This window comes from Seriola dumerili, unplaced genomic scaffold, assembly GCF_002260705.1.
Source record: "Seriola dumerili isolate Sdu_G_001 unplaced genomic scaffold, Sdu_1.0 BDQW01000138.1, whole genome shotgun sequence".
Taxonomy (NCBI): Eukaryota; Metazoa; Chordata; class Actinopteri; order Carangiformes; family Carangidae; genus Seriola; species Seriola dumerili.
In genome coordinates, this window is record NW_019174393.1 from 9,024,491 (window position 1) to 9,041,716 (window position 17,226).

A 17,226-nucleotide genomic window follows, 5' to 3' on the forward strand; every position below is an offset into this window, starting at 1 on the left:
TGTGTGTGTGTGTGTGTGTGTGTGTGTGTGTGTGTGTGTATTAGATTAGGGAGTTAGTGACCAAATGTGGGATCATGTGCGCTGCATTCAGGCTTGTTTTGCCATGGATGTTATTACTGTAGCTTTACAGTTAGTTTTATAGCTGTATTTCTTCTTTTGTTTAGTGTGTGTCAAGACATGTTAGTTCCTAGCTGCATTTGGATTTTGAAAAACATCGCCCAATTTGTAATTTGGTATTTTTATTACTTTAACTAAAACTATTACCCAAAAGTGACAGCAATTGAATTAATAAACACTTTTGATTTAAATAGTTTCACAAAGAAATACACAAAACAGACATACACCTGATGTCAGGTGTGGTCTGCCTGTTGTGACTTGTGATGACAGGATTCCAGCAACACATACAATCTCTTTGATAGACACCAAACACATCACTACCAGCTAATGGAAAGTTACTTTATATAACTTAAAAAATGTTATTAAATTAAATTATATAAATTAATAATGAGCTACAGAAAAAAATAACTTTCAACATATTTCTTTAATGTTATTCTCAATATTGTATGTTTAAATGTTTACAACAAGTACAAGTGGTGGTAGAGATATTCCACTTAATATCTTTATTCACATTTTACACACATATTTTGTGTGTGCATATTGTACACAGGTTTATAGACATATTGGCCAATTTTGATTGACTCTTGAACCAAGTCCAGTCATCTTAAATAATCACCACCAGATTAGCTAAATGTCCACATTACCCAAGGAGGGGTTTGCACACATGTTCCTACACAGACAGAGACAGAGCAACAAAGACACATTTAAAAGGCAGGATTAGCAATGTGAACATGGTGCAATCAGAAATCAATGTTATGCAAACAAACTGCGATGCTCTGCCAACTGCAGTGTAATGTCGCCTTACACAGTGAGTTTACTGGTGGGCTGTGGAGCTGAAGGTCTCCTTTTCGTAACCAGCGAGTCGCCATGTTTAGCAGCATGTTGGATCATTTGCTCAAGCATTTGCATCACGTAAACACTGGAACAAGCAAGAGGAAATACACGTCTCAAACTCTACATATCAAAAGCATATAGCAGAAAACAAAATTAATAAATTACACTTTGTAAGAGGATGATGGAGTCTGATGAAGTGAATTCAGGGAAATGCTGATAAATGACACTGACCATGATGCTGATATATCATGTTTTCTTTTCTGATATCTGGCCAGCCATTAGTCATTCTGTATTATCTGCTTTTCTCAGGAGAAAGCAGGATGACTGAGACAAATTCCTAGAGCAGATTATTTTAAAGGAACCAACCATTCCATATATTTAAGCACTTTATCGTGTGTCTTCAGAGAAAAATGCTAAACCACACTATCAGTACCGGACAATTCTAAAATCATATCATAATGGGCCTGCATACACTGAGTCCTTGGCACAAAACTCAAAAGACACTTAACTTATACTGTAAAAAAATCTATTACTTGAACCATGAATGTAGACAGAAAGTCAGGCAGAGGGAGCTGAACTCTACACCAGCCAGCCAGTTCAACCGATAAGCTGAAAAACTGCAGGCTTAGCGAATAAAACCATGTGTTGAGTAAATGAGTTATGTAAAAATAATTTTCAAGTCATTATAAGTTATGTGAGGTGCTGTAAGAGTGAGTGTGTTGAGTGAGTAGGTAAGTCACATCAAGTTCTCTTCTAACTTTATCTATATAGTTATATTATTTCACGCTATATTGTAAAGTTGTTTTCAGATTTCCCTCCATAAACTACACAGAAACCAATAGAATATCCTATAATTCAAAGACAATAAAACTTCACCCACCATCAACAATTCTTATCAACCAGATAAGATATGATAAGATAAACTCATGGCCCCACAATCATACAACAATAATCAGGGCAAAGTATCAAGGTAACGTCACACACTGAAATACATTCATCTGCATCAGTAAAGCAATGGCAGCAAGATTTTCAACATTTTTAGCGCCACCTCTTCAGAATGTTATTTCTGTGGCCTCTCCTTTCCTGCAAACAAAAAGATATTTGTTGAAAAAGTTGTTGAACATGTTTAGGGGTGAGACTGTGTACCTGATTAACCAGACTAATGAAAGTCTGCTGAACTGTGCTGAGTTTAGCAACACACCCAGCTGCCAAAGCCTTGCATCACAATAAATCCATTTGCACAATCATGTAATCAGAGCCATAATTGTGGCACAGCAGGGTGGTGTGTTTGTTTGTGTGCATGTGTGTGCATGTACGTGTGTGTGTATGTGTGTACACCCATGGATATATAGCTACACCCCAGGCCAGGAGAGCAGAGAGGACAGACAGCAGATGATACAACAGTGGGGTGATTCTCAGCATGAAGTCGTTTTTATCACACTGTATACTCCCTTATCTGGTGGTGTGGTAACACTGTCACGTCACCTGCACCTCTTTTATTTATAATGTGTAGTTGCTCAATACATGCGGTGAGGATTTATAATGAATGCTGCTAAAGAATTATTTCTAATATTATTACAATGACAGAATAACTTTAGAATGCATTGTATTAGTAACATACATAATATTGAAACAGTAAACAGCTGATTGAAAGATAATGAGTATTGTCAGCAAATCTTATGATCAATTAATCATTTAAATTGTAAATCAGCAAAAACACAAAATATTTGCCTCTTATAAGTCAGGATTTCCTTTCTTTATATCTTTATAAAATTATTATCTCTAAGTTTTGGATTATGGGATGAAACAAGCAATTGGAAAATGTCTGTTTGGATATTGGGATAATCATAATATACTGTCTGCTCTGGCTGGACTGGAAGGTCAGGTTGACCAAACTTTGTCGAAACTTGCTTAAAGTCGACATGATTACTTCTTGCCAAACAAGTTTGTAACTGAAAAACTGTAGTCAACGTAATTAACCCCCCCCCCCCCCAATATAAATGCAGAAAGGCATAGCTCTTATAATATCTAGCTCAGAATAATGGTATATCCACACATTTTTCATATTTTTACCTCGTGGAATTTGTCAGTGTTTAAAACTACAAAAACGTTGCTCATATTTGTCTTCCTGTTCCTGATTGTCAATAATTGGTCGTTTATTTTCATTGAGCGATTTGATTGGCTGTGTGCCGCTCATGCGAGCGGCGTCACGCACTGACTGCTTCCCACCGACGTCTCTGAGTCAAGTCTGGTCCATCGACAGTCAGTAAATGTTCAGAGTCCAGAGGAGCAGAGCGGTGACTACAACTCTCTGTTAACTGAGTTACATTACCCAGGGGACGGATTCATCTTCAGACACCAGGACCAGGTGAATAATACAACTGGCATTTGCCAGTGTACATTTTTATTTTTGTTGTTCTGTCTTGTTTCAGACTGTTAAATTCACCTAGGACTTTCCTAGCGTAACGTTAGCGCCTCTCTGAATGTAACCTGCCAGCTAGCAGCTTTGCTATACAGCTAATTCTGACTGTCAAAACAACAGAGAAGCATAATCTGCTAGCCAGCGAGAAAACACAGCATTGCTTTCTCTTCACGAGGCATTAATATCCACATGTAGCCCGTATTTGGTATGTATAAAGGCAGATAGGTCGATGTGGGAAGCTGTCAAAATAAATACAAGCTCTGTTCAATAGTTAACTGGCTTCTTTCGGATGTGGCAGCTCTTGTTAGCGGACTAGCCAGCTCGCTAGGTCGGTGTAAACAAACCCTCATCACAGCCTGTCGACGGGCTGCAGTCTGCTTCTTATTTTTTATCTTCACAGAACAGCTTCTGTGAAATCTAAGGTGAAATATTATTGCAGCAGCTTAGCGGTATACACATAGAAACCCTCCTTTGTGTGTTTCTTGTGTTGGAAGTGAACGTATTGTCGCTGTCAACAAGAAGGTAGTCTGGCTGGAGTTTTGGGTTTCTTTGTCTTGCTTGCTCGCCAGTGTTGTGTTGACTCCTGTATACTCTATGTCTGCCTGAGTTTACATCATTGGTTAGTGTGGCTATTTTTGTGCACTTAAATGTGTTTGTGTTTTTAAGTGAACGGTTGAGAGAGCCTCTATTATCATATTGTTGATGCGTGTAGCTGCTGTAAAGGCTAATTTATTTAATAATTTGACTGTTCTGCTGTTGCTCATCTTGTTTCTAAATACATGTTTAGGTAACTAGTTTCTAGTTTTGTTGTCTTTTGATGCCTAGTGAAATCACAAAGAATCTGCTGTAAATCATTTATACCTGAGTGAGACAAAAACACAGCAACATGCAGTGTTTTTGTCACATATTATTGTGACTTTTCAGATCAAGACAACACTGCTTTCTGTATAACATACCCTTTTTACCAAGCAGTAATTAATTCATAAGTAAATTATGTTCACATGTAAGATGGCACAAGTTGATTTCATGTTGTTGAACCTCAGGGGCCTGAAGACCTGGCCTGAACCCAGTGTGTGAGTCTGTGGGGACTTCACACCAGTTTCATCAATATCAGGAGAAAATGCTAACATTTCCATCATTGATCAGCAACATTCACTATTTTATCAATAATATAATAATAATATTGCTTATTGAAGATGGGAAAGTTGCTGCTGCCTACCGCCAAAAAGTGGTTAGTTAGCCATCAGTCATCACCAGCAGCCAATATTGTCACACCTAGAAAGCTGGTGAACACTGAGTACTTATTTTATAGAGTGTGTATGTAGATGGAGTGTTAAATTCTAATTTTATTGCTCCTTGATATTTCCTTTTAGTTGTACTGACTGCATAGGCTGCATGTATGCCCATCCCATTTCAGTGTTCTTCTGACTGTTTGGTTTGCCACAAAGCATGAGGTCATGTCATAAATATTTTATGGGCTGGGTAGCTGATAGCCTATTTGTCTTCAACCCAAACTTTATATGTACAGAAACACTCCCAGCCGCCCCCTAGCTTGAGATTAGCCCATGGATATTTCATGGAGCTGCATCTTAGTTGGTATTTGTGTTGAAACCCATTTTTCATTTTTAATCAAGGTCTTCTTGTGCAGTTTGACCCTCTGGGGCTTCTAAGTGTCATTACTTCAAAGTTCAGGATTTTTCCTTTGCAACTCACCAGCACCAGAAAGAAACTTAAAACTCATCTGTAATTACACCTACCCATACCCCTGCTGTTGTTCTGAAGTTGCACCTCTGCATATCAGTGTACTTCTGTGTCAAAGCCTGTATAGAGCGTATAGAAAAATCAACTTCTGCACAAAGCACAGCACCCATAGTACCACAGTAGATTTACCACAGAGCCACCATTTATCTGGGATGTGTCTCACTCCTTTCAAATTTTTTTAACCAGGACATTTGCAATTTCCTGTTGGAAGATATTGATTCGCAATTTTACAAAAAATGAATTCAGTGCATTCATTGCTTGAGTTAATGTTTGCACCAACTCTCACCCAGCTAGACATGGCTATTGTGCAATACGTCATATCTTTTACTGGAAGTACAACTTCCTAGAGAATTTAATGTATAATGAAGTCACTCTTTGACAGTGTGCCAGGCAGGAGAGCAGCTAAACATAGCTTCTGAGAATAGCAGTGAACTGTCATTGCTAAATTGATTGATCATAAGGCAGAGTAGCTGCGTCTCTCTTTCTTTTATATTTCTCTTCGTCTCTCTCTGTGCTTTCTAACTTACCTTCACAACTTTCAGAATGAGGCTATGTGTGTGTGTGTGTGTGTGTGTGTGTGTGTGTGTGTGTGTGTGTGTGTGTGTGTGTGTGTGTGTGTGTGTGTGTGTGTGTGTGTGTGTGTGTGTGTGTGTGTGTGGTGTACAAAACAAAAAGAATTAAAAGCTCCTTTCATTTAAATTGTTTATATATATGTCATCTTGTTGCCTAAGTGACCATGTACACATAAATACTAATTAATTACTCCATAGGCACAGTAAACATCTTACACACTTGTGAGTGTAAACAGCATTAACAGAATGTGTTTGTCTGTATGTGTATGAGAGTTTGCAAGAGTATCTGTATAACATACAACATGTGCACATGCTTAAGTTTACCTTCTAACTATTTTGATCAGTGATTAATTGTTTAAATACATTTTTAAGCAAATATCCCATAAATTCACAGGTCACTGCTTCTCCAATTTGAAAATTGTCAGGTTTTTTTTGTCTTTTCCAATAGGACACTAAATATATTTGAGTTTTGGACTGCTGGTTTGACAAAACAGTCAATTTGAATCTGAACTTGCGCTTTGAGAAATTACGATATTTTATTGACCAAACCATTAAAGAAAGTAATTGAGAATACAACTGGTGGATTCATGACAATGATAAAAATAACTGTTATTAAAAGCATCTAGCTCCATTATATTGTCTCATATTTCCACAATAACTTTGTATAAAGAATAAATAGCAAACATGCGTCTTCATGTTGCAGCACTATTATCAATTTTTGATAAAAAACGAGAAAACCTGAGCTAATATTTTATTGAAGGCACCATCCCAATTTCCCACCCAGGTAGGGAGCTGAGAATAAAACTTACGTTTAGGTGATTTAACAGTTATCTGTAAAAACATATAAACCTCTTTTTTATTCAGTCTACTTCACATCTCACAGACTAAAGAAGGTAACTTAATATAGTCAGTAGCGTTAGGTTCCCTTTTCATAGAAAACATTTAGGGGAGCTATTTTTATCTTCATATGACCCACCTTTGGATTACCACCCAGTGCTTGAAAACCACTGCATTTGGTTGCACTGCCTTCATCAGCAGTGCCCACAGCACACTGACCTTGTTGTGTTCTGTGTAAGTAAATTTTATTTATATCTCCTTCCAAGAGCATTCGTCACGAAGGGCTTCACAATTAAATAATAAAACACAAATAAAAACCATGAAGACCAACACAAAAAACAGAACAAATTAAACAAAAGCAAGTCTAATCAAATGGGTCTTTATTTGCTTTTTAAAAACATCCACAGATCATTCGTCCAATGGGAGAGAGTTCCAGAGTTTAGGATTTACAACCTCAAAAGCGCGGTCTCCTTTTGTCTTGAGCCTGGAATGAGGAACAACCAACAAACCCTGATCAGAGGACCTCAAATTCCTAGAGGAATTATATGGCTGCAGTAGTTCTTTAATATAGACCATGCAAGGCTCTAAATGTAGGCCTAATCACTAAAATCTTGAACTGAATTCTGAATTTGAAGCCAGTGTAAAGAAATTTGAATAGGTGTTACATGAGACCTCCTGGGTGGACTTTGGACCACTCATAAGCGGTTCAGGGATGTGCTGCTACAGGTGAAAAGTGAATTATAGTTGTCAAGGCAGGAGGAAATGAGCAAATGTATGATCATCTCCATCTGTACTGTGGACGCAGTACGCCTGAGTTTAGCAATGGTCCTCAGCTGGTAGAAACAGAAGCAAACCCACAATTAACATGCTGGTATAGACTCAGAGTCTGGCCAATAGAAACACCCAGATGGATGGTAGGTTTTTGTTTTGCCCTGCTATTCTAGGGGAGCCACTACTTCAAAAGAAACTTAAAGATTGTGAGGTGTAGATTTCCTGTTCAGCTTTTTGCTCAGGCGTTTTGGTTAAAGGGAGAGTGTTTGACAGAGGAACTGATGCTGTTTAAAATGTGTTACAAATATTGTATGTTTGTAAGAGTTACCTATTTGTTTAATATCAAACCAAACAGTGACTATGATGAAGTAGGCAATCTCTGGCAAAGGACACCTGAATGACACCTAGTATATGACCTGTGTGTATGTGTGTGTAATCTGTCATTGTATTTTTTTTTTGCTTGTCTAGCACTGCCTTAGCACCAGGGTGGTTTGGGTAAATGTTGTTTTAGCCTATTACATAGCTATGGAACATCAATGGTCTATATTTATTTATGGTAATATATTTCCTCTATCCACCATGTCTGTCACACATGTGTGAATACTTAGTAGCAATTGCACTGTGTGTACACTGTGAATGAGAGAACAAGAGTGTGTATGTGTGTGTTTCTCACTTCACACTGGTTCTCTTTGTTTATCTCTCCATCATAAGACTGCTGGCAGCCTCATCAGAAACTCACTGCTGTACCAGGACTGAAGGGTCACCAGGGGACACAAACCCTAGATGTCAACCTAGATATTTTCTTGATATTGTTTAGATTTTTTTTTTTACTGTCAGTTGGTCTATCTGGATAAAAATACAACTAGGATCATTTTTTATACAGAAAAACACACTGAACAAGCTTGCAGGTAGTCTCATGAAGCAAACCCCATCCATATGAAGCTGCAAGTAGGTTTAAACAAAGTAATTATTTGCACTTAACTAGTTTTCAGGTGGAGCTGCATGGAGACAGTCAGTAATATCATGGTAGGGTGGGTGTGTATGTGTGTGATTATGTGTAAGTGCAGGTCTCAGTGCGACCACACAGTCCCAGTGAGCAGTAAAAGCAGTCATGTGGTCTCTAACAGCAGGTTTAAATAATTGTAAAGCTGTCCCAAATACAAAGGGGGGCCTATTCACCTGCCATAGGAACTCACACACCACCAAATGAAGAGTTTGACTTTTGGAGTGACAAATCCAATATTTGCAAACATTATGTCCATCCCTGCAAAACAGTTAAAGGAAAAGATTAAATGATATTAGAGGACAGTGGAGCACTTAAGTTAGCCCTCAGTTAAGGTAATAGTAATAGCCAGAAACTGATTGATGTACTTCAAAGTTTTGAATTAAAATGATTTTAATTTTCTCTTTCTGCTACATGAAAAGGTTATGGGTAATTTCACTGCAGAGGCTGATAATGCACATGTTTTAATTGCTTTGTAGGGACAAAACCACAGGGATACACAAAAAATGAATTTAAGTTATTGACTTCAGTACTGGTTTCTTTCTACCTGAGTAAGCAAGGTCAGGGGCTTAAGATATTGACAATTTAATGAGAAAAGAGTCTTCACCAACACTGAAAACATTCAGCGTTGATTAGAATGCTCCCACATGCGCTCACTCCCATGACTCCCATCATTAATACCATGCCACACTCACCCTGACTTTTCAAGGTATAGAGAGGTTTATGTTGACTAGCCCTGATATTAGAAAATAGTGAAATGAGACAGACAGACAGACAACCATGACAGCAGGGCAGGAGTTAAATCCAAATTTAACAATGTAGTTCAAAGGGCAATGTGCAAAATGTGTTGTCACAGGAAGTCTCCCTCTTATATAATGTTTTTGGTGGCTTTTGAACTGATGTTAACATGAAAACAAAAAGATTCAAACCCCTGTCTAAGAAGTACATGTCTGTGCTGTGACTGTGTTTTGGTCATTTAAGTCAGTTACTGTGGCTCCTTTAAAAGAAGAAGTGAGATCATCATATATTGAATTAGAGGAGATAAATGACAACAGGAAATTTAATCAAAATGCCCTCATGCTAGAATATTCTCAATAAGTGTAGTTGTAGTGTTTCAGCCTGTCAGGTTGTGGAAGCTTTTGTTAGCAAAAAACTGTAATGAGTAAAGAAAGATACAGATCTGAGTAAACCTGTTTTTACTGGTTATAAACAGATAGGCCTGTGTAACCTGTTTTACTCTTTCTCCTGTTGACTGAAAACCTGAAAGGCCATACCCAAGTAGGATTTCTGTTTAAGATTGGATTCGTGCCATTGTTTAAGAAACACTCGGTAAACATGTATTCAATCTGATAAATTAACCATCACACATAATTTCTAATATAACACATCAGTCAAATATATCTCATATTTTAGGATGTTATTGGAAGATAAAAAGACTGATGTAAGAAAGACACACTGACTGATTAAAAATTGATATATATATATACATATACGTAGAAATGTATGTGCTGCTTTCCTGTGTGACACACTGTTTTGTGTCTGTGTTTTAGTGTGTGCGTGTTAGAGAGAGGGAGGGAGAGATAGAGTAATGACATAGCAAGTGACGAGCCACAGGCCATATCTGATGAAGTGACTCAGACACTGAGCGCACATTGTAAGGGAAAAGTCACTTGACAGCCACTGACATTCACAGCTGAAGAACCAGTAGCCGATACTGACGAAGATGTGACATTGCTATAGAAGTGGCTAAACTTGTTCTACTATGTGTCAAACGTTTTTGTGAACACCCGCCGTTTTAGTGAGTTTTACTGAAATCTCAAGCAGTGTCATCACAGTTATGTGCAGTAAACAGCCTAAAAATAGAAGATGTAAGAGAAATAGGTCTGATTTTATAGCTGAGCCACTTTAAAGAGGTTCATGTGGAAGCCAGCACACAACATATGCATTCATCTCAGTTATTGTTTTAACTTGTTGGCCTTTCCAGCACACCTGTCTTCAATAAAGCTCTAATTAAGAGTCCCGTTAACATCTGAGGGCTTGCTGGTTAATATGCACTTAAATAATAGGATTTAGGTGAAAAACTGACTCAGCAGTCATCACTGGACCCAAATATAGGCTCATAGTAGAGAAAAAGCAATCTGTTCCAATTCTGAAAAAGATTGTTTTTGCAAAGAAATGAAGAAAAATCTTTTCTGTGGCTCTGTCAAAACAAATTCACAAGGATCTGTAGCTTGCATAAGAGATGATTCTTTGCCCTAAACAATAAGCTACAGCTGGATGAGAGTCAGATGAAGAAAGCGTCCACTTTGTTGCGTTGTTGGCTGCTTGAAATTTAGTGAAAAACGCTAAAACATAAAATCTTGTATTGAATAGTAGATGTTTGTAAAACATGCCTAATCCTCATCTCTTCACTCCTCAGTCATTCCTTTCTTTACTGTCTTGACTCAACTGATCACATTATCTCTCCTCAGTCTCCATATTTCTCTGTGCTCAGTTAGGTTTAGAAACAGTGTACAGTCTGTCTACATGTGTGAAAATGGCTTTTATTTTTTTCAGCATGTGTAGCAGCTGCACAGTACTTGTTCTATGCTGTTTGACCTTTGTCCTACATCTGTTTTCTGCTGAATGAAAGTTTAGAGAAACAGTGTTTTCTTTCAAATAGTCTATAACCTACAACTCAATGTGTCATTACACAAACACTCATGCATTCCTCAGGCACAGCTAGATGTCTGACGAGTAGACGCTTCTACGTAGCAGGTTAAGTGAGTAATATCTTCTGCCCTTCCTTAACATCTTTTTTTCTTGCATCTCTCCTTTAGTTTCTCCTTTTAGTTAGCAGAAGTCATGCTTTCACCCACTTCTGTCCACTGCCGTCATCTGCAGTGAACTTTTTCTCACTTGGTTTCCGAAATGTAATGTATTTCCTCATATTCAGCTTCATTCGCCATCATTTAGGTCACTTTCAGAGGCCCTGGTTCTCCATTAGACATAATTTATGCACAAGTGATGTACGTGGGATTTTATAGTACAAATCGTCACAGCCATGACAGCCATGGGCCCCTTAACCTGTTTTGGGTCCCCAATCCACAGTTTAAGAACCAGAAATGGGCACTTCTGCTTCTTCTTCTATCCACTGCCACTTTTTGCTGCTGCCCGGTTTCACTGGCCACTTTCTCCCTTGAGGAGTAAAAAATGGAGAACAAATCAATTCCCATTGACATTTCTCTTTGGTTTTCAGTTGCCCTTCTTTTCTTTCTTTTCTCAGTCTTTCCTTTTCTTTTCATCAGAGTTCCTGTTGGCTTTGTCTGTCAGTTGCCACGATTGATTTTGGGAGCCACATCTTCAGTGACAATGACTGAGTCCATACTGCTTTGGAGTGTGTGTTTGTGTGTGTATGTGTGTGTGTGTGTGTGTGTGACATAGAGACAAAGAGAAAGATGGGGACAATGAGTGTGAGGAAATGCTGAGCACCTGCCTGTGTGGAACAGTGACCTTGCGTGTAGCCTGTTAGCATGCTAATCTTAGCATGTTAACATGTATAGTTACCATTAATCCCAAAGTACAGTTTAGGGATAGAAGAGATTTTTTAGACGTATCCTGTCATGTAATGAAGTGCCAGATGAAAGGTCACAGGATCCATTAGTGTTCATCCTTTTGGACAATAAATGCCTTTACTTTGCCTGTCATGGCAATCCATCCAAAATGTTGGCCCACCAGCACCTCTAAGGCTCACTAATTAACATGGTGAATCACATTTGTTTAATCTATACAAGAACAGAGATGTGAAAATGGCAGTTGGCCATTTACACCGTTTCCAGTCTTGAAAAAACAGCAGATGAGAGAGGGACTTGGGCGGCAAGGTGATCTGGCGGTCACAGAGATTACTTTTTGAATAGATGGTCACAGGTTTGAGCTCCTCAAAAACCAATCAGTAGCGTTCAGGGCGATGAACCCCTGCCTCTTCATTTAATAAATAATTCTGAATAACAACAGCAGCTTCTAGCCTGTGTGTGTGTGTGTGTGTGTGTGTGTGTGTGTGTGTGTGTGTGTGTGTGTTTACACGCGCTGATGCAGGAAGTCCCACAGACAGTAATGTGGTCACCAACGAGAGATACAGCACTGTGCAAGTTTTAAATTGACACTGATGGAGAAGAGTTTGAAGTTGATGAACTTTGCTTCTCTGAATATATTCAAGGTCAGGATTCAGTACATTAGACAGGGAGCTTGCAGTGACATTCAGTGCAGATGAGATGTGCAATATGATGAACTAAAACACACCGTAAGTACCAGTTCAGAGTTGAAGAATTTTTCCATGTACCAGCAGTAACCTTGTTTTTGTAACTTTTAACTTTCACAAGCTCATCTACATCCTACAACCTGAAGACTTTAATTTATTGAGATCAAAAATCAGTATTGTCCCTTGTGTCATGACAAAAATCACTAAACCTTTTAAAAATGCCTATTCACATCATTCCCCTCACAGCCTGCCAGTGGATAAACACACTCACAGTATTGTAGATATTGACCTCTGGGTCAAATCAGTAGCATCAATATTAAAAGCTCAATAGCATCCATGGTTAAAGGACAATAATGTTTATTAATGGCGTTGCTGTAATAGCCTCAGGGCCAGTTCAAAATGTTAAGAGAATCAAACATTAAAGATTAATGGAGGAATTCAGTGAGTTTACTGACAGATGATTGCTTTTTAAAATAAACAGTGCATACATGTTCCTAAATATTACTGACAGCCTGCAATCATGATTGCTTGATCTGTTTTATCTATTCAGGGAATGGTTGAAAAACAATACTGAGTAGTTTGATTATTAGTGTTGCTCAGGGGCACACCGGTAGAGCTTAAAAGTCAGAGCACTGGTTAATCCGTCTCTTGACCCTTCCTGATCCTTCAGGCTGCTGGTGTTTTTAGCCTCCGTGTCCACCTCTCTGTCTCCCCTGATGTTGACGTGTCACTCAGGGACAGTTTGATGATATTTTCTGTTGTTATAACAGCAGAAGGTAAACTTGTTGGTGTGATTGTTTTGCTTCATGGAGGTTGAATGTGGAAAATAATCTTACCTCACACTGGGACTTTAATAGAGAAAAAACATAAGGGTGTATACGACATTCTTTCGAGGCTTTTATGAGCCAAGGAAATTGTGATCATACAGTTACCCTGCATGAAACGTCTCGATGAGTCATCTTGCATCCTGTTGTCGACAGACATTATTCGTCAGCTGTTCTCTCAGAACTGAAACTTCAACATTGGGATTTGGCTCAGACCCTGGGAAGCCCCATTTGGTTTGGGTGTGTGAAAATTACTTTTTTTTTTTCCTCTACTTTTTCTCAGTATCTTATGTTCCATCATAGTGAGGCTTTTTATCTCAATATGGGGTCAGCGTGTTCTGTTCTGTCTGTTCTGTTACTGTTGTCGTCCAGTTGGTTCTTGCAAGCAGTGCCAGTGTGTGTGTGTGTGTGTGTGCTTGTGTGCTTGTGTGTTTGTGTGCTTTGTGTTTTTGACTCTGCATTTGTGAATAATGTGCTATTTGAGGGTAGAAGAGCATTGACAGCCATACAGCTGTTGTTGCAAAGACACAGAAAAATGATGTTCCACTACTGTTTTTCAGAACACCATGCTTTAAGTACCTCACCAAATGTTTTTGGTTATCTTGATGTCATCAGGGCAGCTGTTTCCTGTTTTCAAAACATACAATCTATTGATTTAGTAAACAAATGGATGTGGTTAAAGTCAACAAATATAGTAATTTAAGTAAATTTGTGTTCGGATTATCCACAAATATTAAGAGATGTTAAAGATTTGAGTGTCTAGGTGCCTATAGTGCTAGGAAACTGTAGGAAACTGACCATATGCTCTCTCTTTTTGTGTGTGTGTGTGTGTGTGTGTGTGTGTACAGATATGGTAAGTCTTTGTAATGTTTTTCTCCTTCCTACTCTGCTTTCAGACTCTTATCAGACCCACACAGAACAAAACTTCTCAGCTATTTCAGTTGTAAGGAGAGCTGTTTGTTCTTGTGTGGCAATCAGGCCACAAGACTGTTATCTTGGGAATTGACTACAGCTGCAAAAAAATCCCATCAAAAGTACTTTATTCCTCTTATTCCCTAGCTAATAAGGAACAGGCATGAAATCTCACTTTCCATCATGACAGAAAATAAGGGTGCAGTTACTCAAGAAGAGTGTCAATGTAATTTTCAAAAATAGTCAATTGGGGAGAAAGAGGGGAGAGGAAAAGGGGGGAGATTGATTTTACATTCTCTGAGTCGAGAAGTGTTTGATTTCGATTAGGGAACTTGCCCATAGGCCAGTCATCGCTGTTTTGCACAAATGGTCTTTTTTATCATTATCGCAGCACAGAATAGTGGCACTGTCTGTTGGTCGATGTCATCAGATTATAAAACTTTTTCCAATGACTCCTTCAATGATTCTCTCTGTCCCCCTCTTTATAGTCCTTTCTTTCTAGAGTCTTTGTGTCTTTACCACTCTCTATGCTTCCTTTTTTTGCTGGACAGGAAGAGCAGGGCTAGCCCTAAAAACTCAAATATCGCTGACTGAGTGAGTGATGATGTTACACCAGCGGTCAGCCGACCGCGCGTTGGAGTTTCCCCATTGGTCATTGGTCTTTCAAAATGTTTTGGCATAACCAAGCAGTTTTGGCAACTTGGCACCGTTGTCACTTGATTATTTGACTTTTTTCAAACAAGCACATATGGCTGTCGCTGACAACAGAAACAGAAAAATGTGTAAATGAGAACCCCTTTATTGGGAATTCGGCTGTATTAAAATACTGTGTATGTGAGCACAAAGAGCAGGAGAGAAGCGAACGGATAAAGGTCTGCAACCGGCTGACACTAAGCAGAATGCTAATAGCCTATGACACAGTCCAGTCATATATGTGGTTTGACCTAGTCTTGTTTGTTTTTTAGCGTGCCAATGTTCATTCACCACCACCAGTTTAGCTTATATATATTGTCTTTATTGCGCATTTATGGGTATGTCATTCATAAGTATTGTCCTGTAATTAATGCCATGTCCATACTTAGGTGACTAAATATGAAAACACATGTATCCTCTCTGTCCTGGCCTTCCACTCACACCAGTATTTTCACACCAAAAAATGTGCTGAAATATTGGTGTCAAACTGTAGTCTAGATGGAGGAATAAAGCTGTTTTAGAATGATGACTCGCTCAGACACGGGGCAGGTGCTGAGCCGCAGTAATATCACCTTCAGCTCTCTGAATGCTACCATTTAATGTGATCCTCTTGATTGTTGTTATGGTACAAGAGGTACAAAAGAAGCTACCACTGTGCTTTCACCACAAGTTAAACAAGAATTTAGTATTTGGTTTTATGATGTGAAAGCAAGGTGGTTTATGTGTAGTTCAATATATTGTATGAGTGTCTTACCTTGTCGTTTACTGTTGCTCCATACATGCTTACATCACCCCATTACCAATGATGTCTTCCGCAGTGTGTGTGTGTGTGTATGTTTACCAGTACATGCTCAGGTGTGCATGTGCATGCCTTTGTGTTTCCACTTTTTCCCTTGAGTGTATTATCCCCTAATGTATGTGTATCGTAGCACAGGGGGATGGTTTAAATGAAGTGGTCCGGTGCTCAGGGGCACGTTCACATTGGTTTAGCCGCTCTGGAGCGCTGCTGTGTGTGTGTGTGTGTGTGTGTGTGTGTGTGTGTGTGTGTGTGTGTGTGTGTCTCTGTGTGTCTGTGTGTGTCTCTGTGTGTCTGTGTGTCTGTGTCTGTTTGAGAGAGAAGTGGGGGAGACAGAGAAAACATTGTGCAGCAGTATGCTGATATGAACATGCAGCAGCAGTACTCATTTACGGAACATTGAATCTTTGGTTGTGAGTGAGTGAGTGTTTGGAAACATGCTGCTGTAAATACATGCAGATATGAGTGAGTCTAGTTCAGGTACACAAGTGCATTTATCCCTGTGAAGGCTAAATGTCCTCACAAGGACGGAAAAGTAAATCCTCCAAACCAAGGATTTCTGCAGGGTCTGTTTTTACTGGTCATGTTTGCTCCAAGTCGAGGTCGTGGTTAAGGTCATCAAATGTTTAGTAATACCACCTGCACACTTTTATTGCTGTTGCCATCTTGACAATTTCTTCTGAATTTTAGGAAAGATTTATGTCTGTATTTATAGCTGTGTAGTGGTAGTTTTGCACCCATTCAATCTGTTCCTGTTAGTGAGGAGTGTTTCATATAATAGGTGCTGGAAAATATCTATTTTGTTGTTTAGTTATACCAGAATATATGAGACACTTAAGCAGCTGTACATGCCAAGGTGGTTTTAGAATTGAGTATCACCATTAAGTTATGAAAGGTTCTGTGCAAAAGTGGCTTTGACAAACCTAGCAGCAACTGTTTGATTTGATTTTGATGGAAATGTCCGACCTTGTAACAAAACAAATAAATGTGTAGAAACAGTAAAATGGTGAGAGAAAGATGAAAAAAGAGACTAAGTTCTCAACAGGGTACACATCTACTTCCTGTCTGTGAAACTCTGGTCCCCGTCCTTGACACCTCTTGTCGCTAAGCAACTCACCATGACAGCAAGTTGGCCGCTCCTAATTGGCTGCCAGTGTTAGTAAATGCAGTATTTTATGGCGTTTATATCATGCGTAACTTTTTGAAGTGACAGAATTAAAGCATCTTTATCTCTAATGCAGAGCTAAAGCTGTAAGTGCGGAGCTTACAGTGATATTTCTGCAGGACAGTCTGTGTTTGAAGAGGACTGAACGTGACCTTTTAATTTCAATACTATGTTTCCAATAATTGTATTTTTGAATATAAATATGAAGCCTTCCTAATACATCTATATGTGCTAATCTAAAATGATACTGCAATTATGTGTTTAATTTGTCTAGTTTAAGTT

At 38.7% G+C, this 17,226-nt stretch overlaps 1 protein-coding gene across 1 annotated transcript in view; it reads left to right on the forward strand.

The window, feature by feature from the left end:
- Positions 1–3,212: 3,212 nt before the first annotated feature.
- Positions 3,213–17,226, forward strand: part of LOC111224774 (adiponectin receptor protein 2-like) — a 30,492-nt gene continuing 16,478 nt past the window's right edge. The window contains exon 1 of the mRNA XM_022749404.1: positions 3,213–3,319. The gene's annotated coding sequence lies outside the window, so the exon portion shown is untranslated. The remainder of the gene's footprint in view (positions 3,320–17,226) is intronic.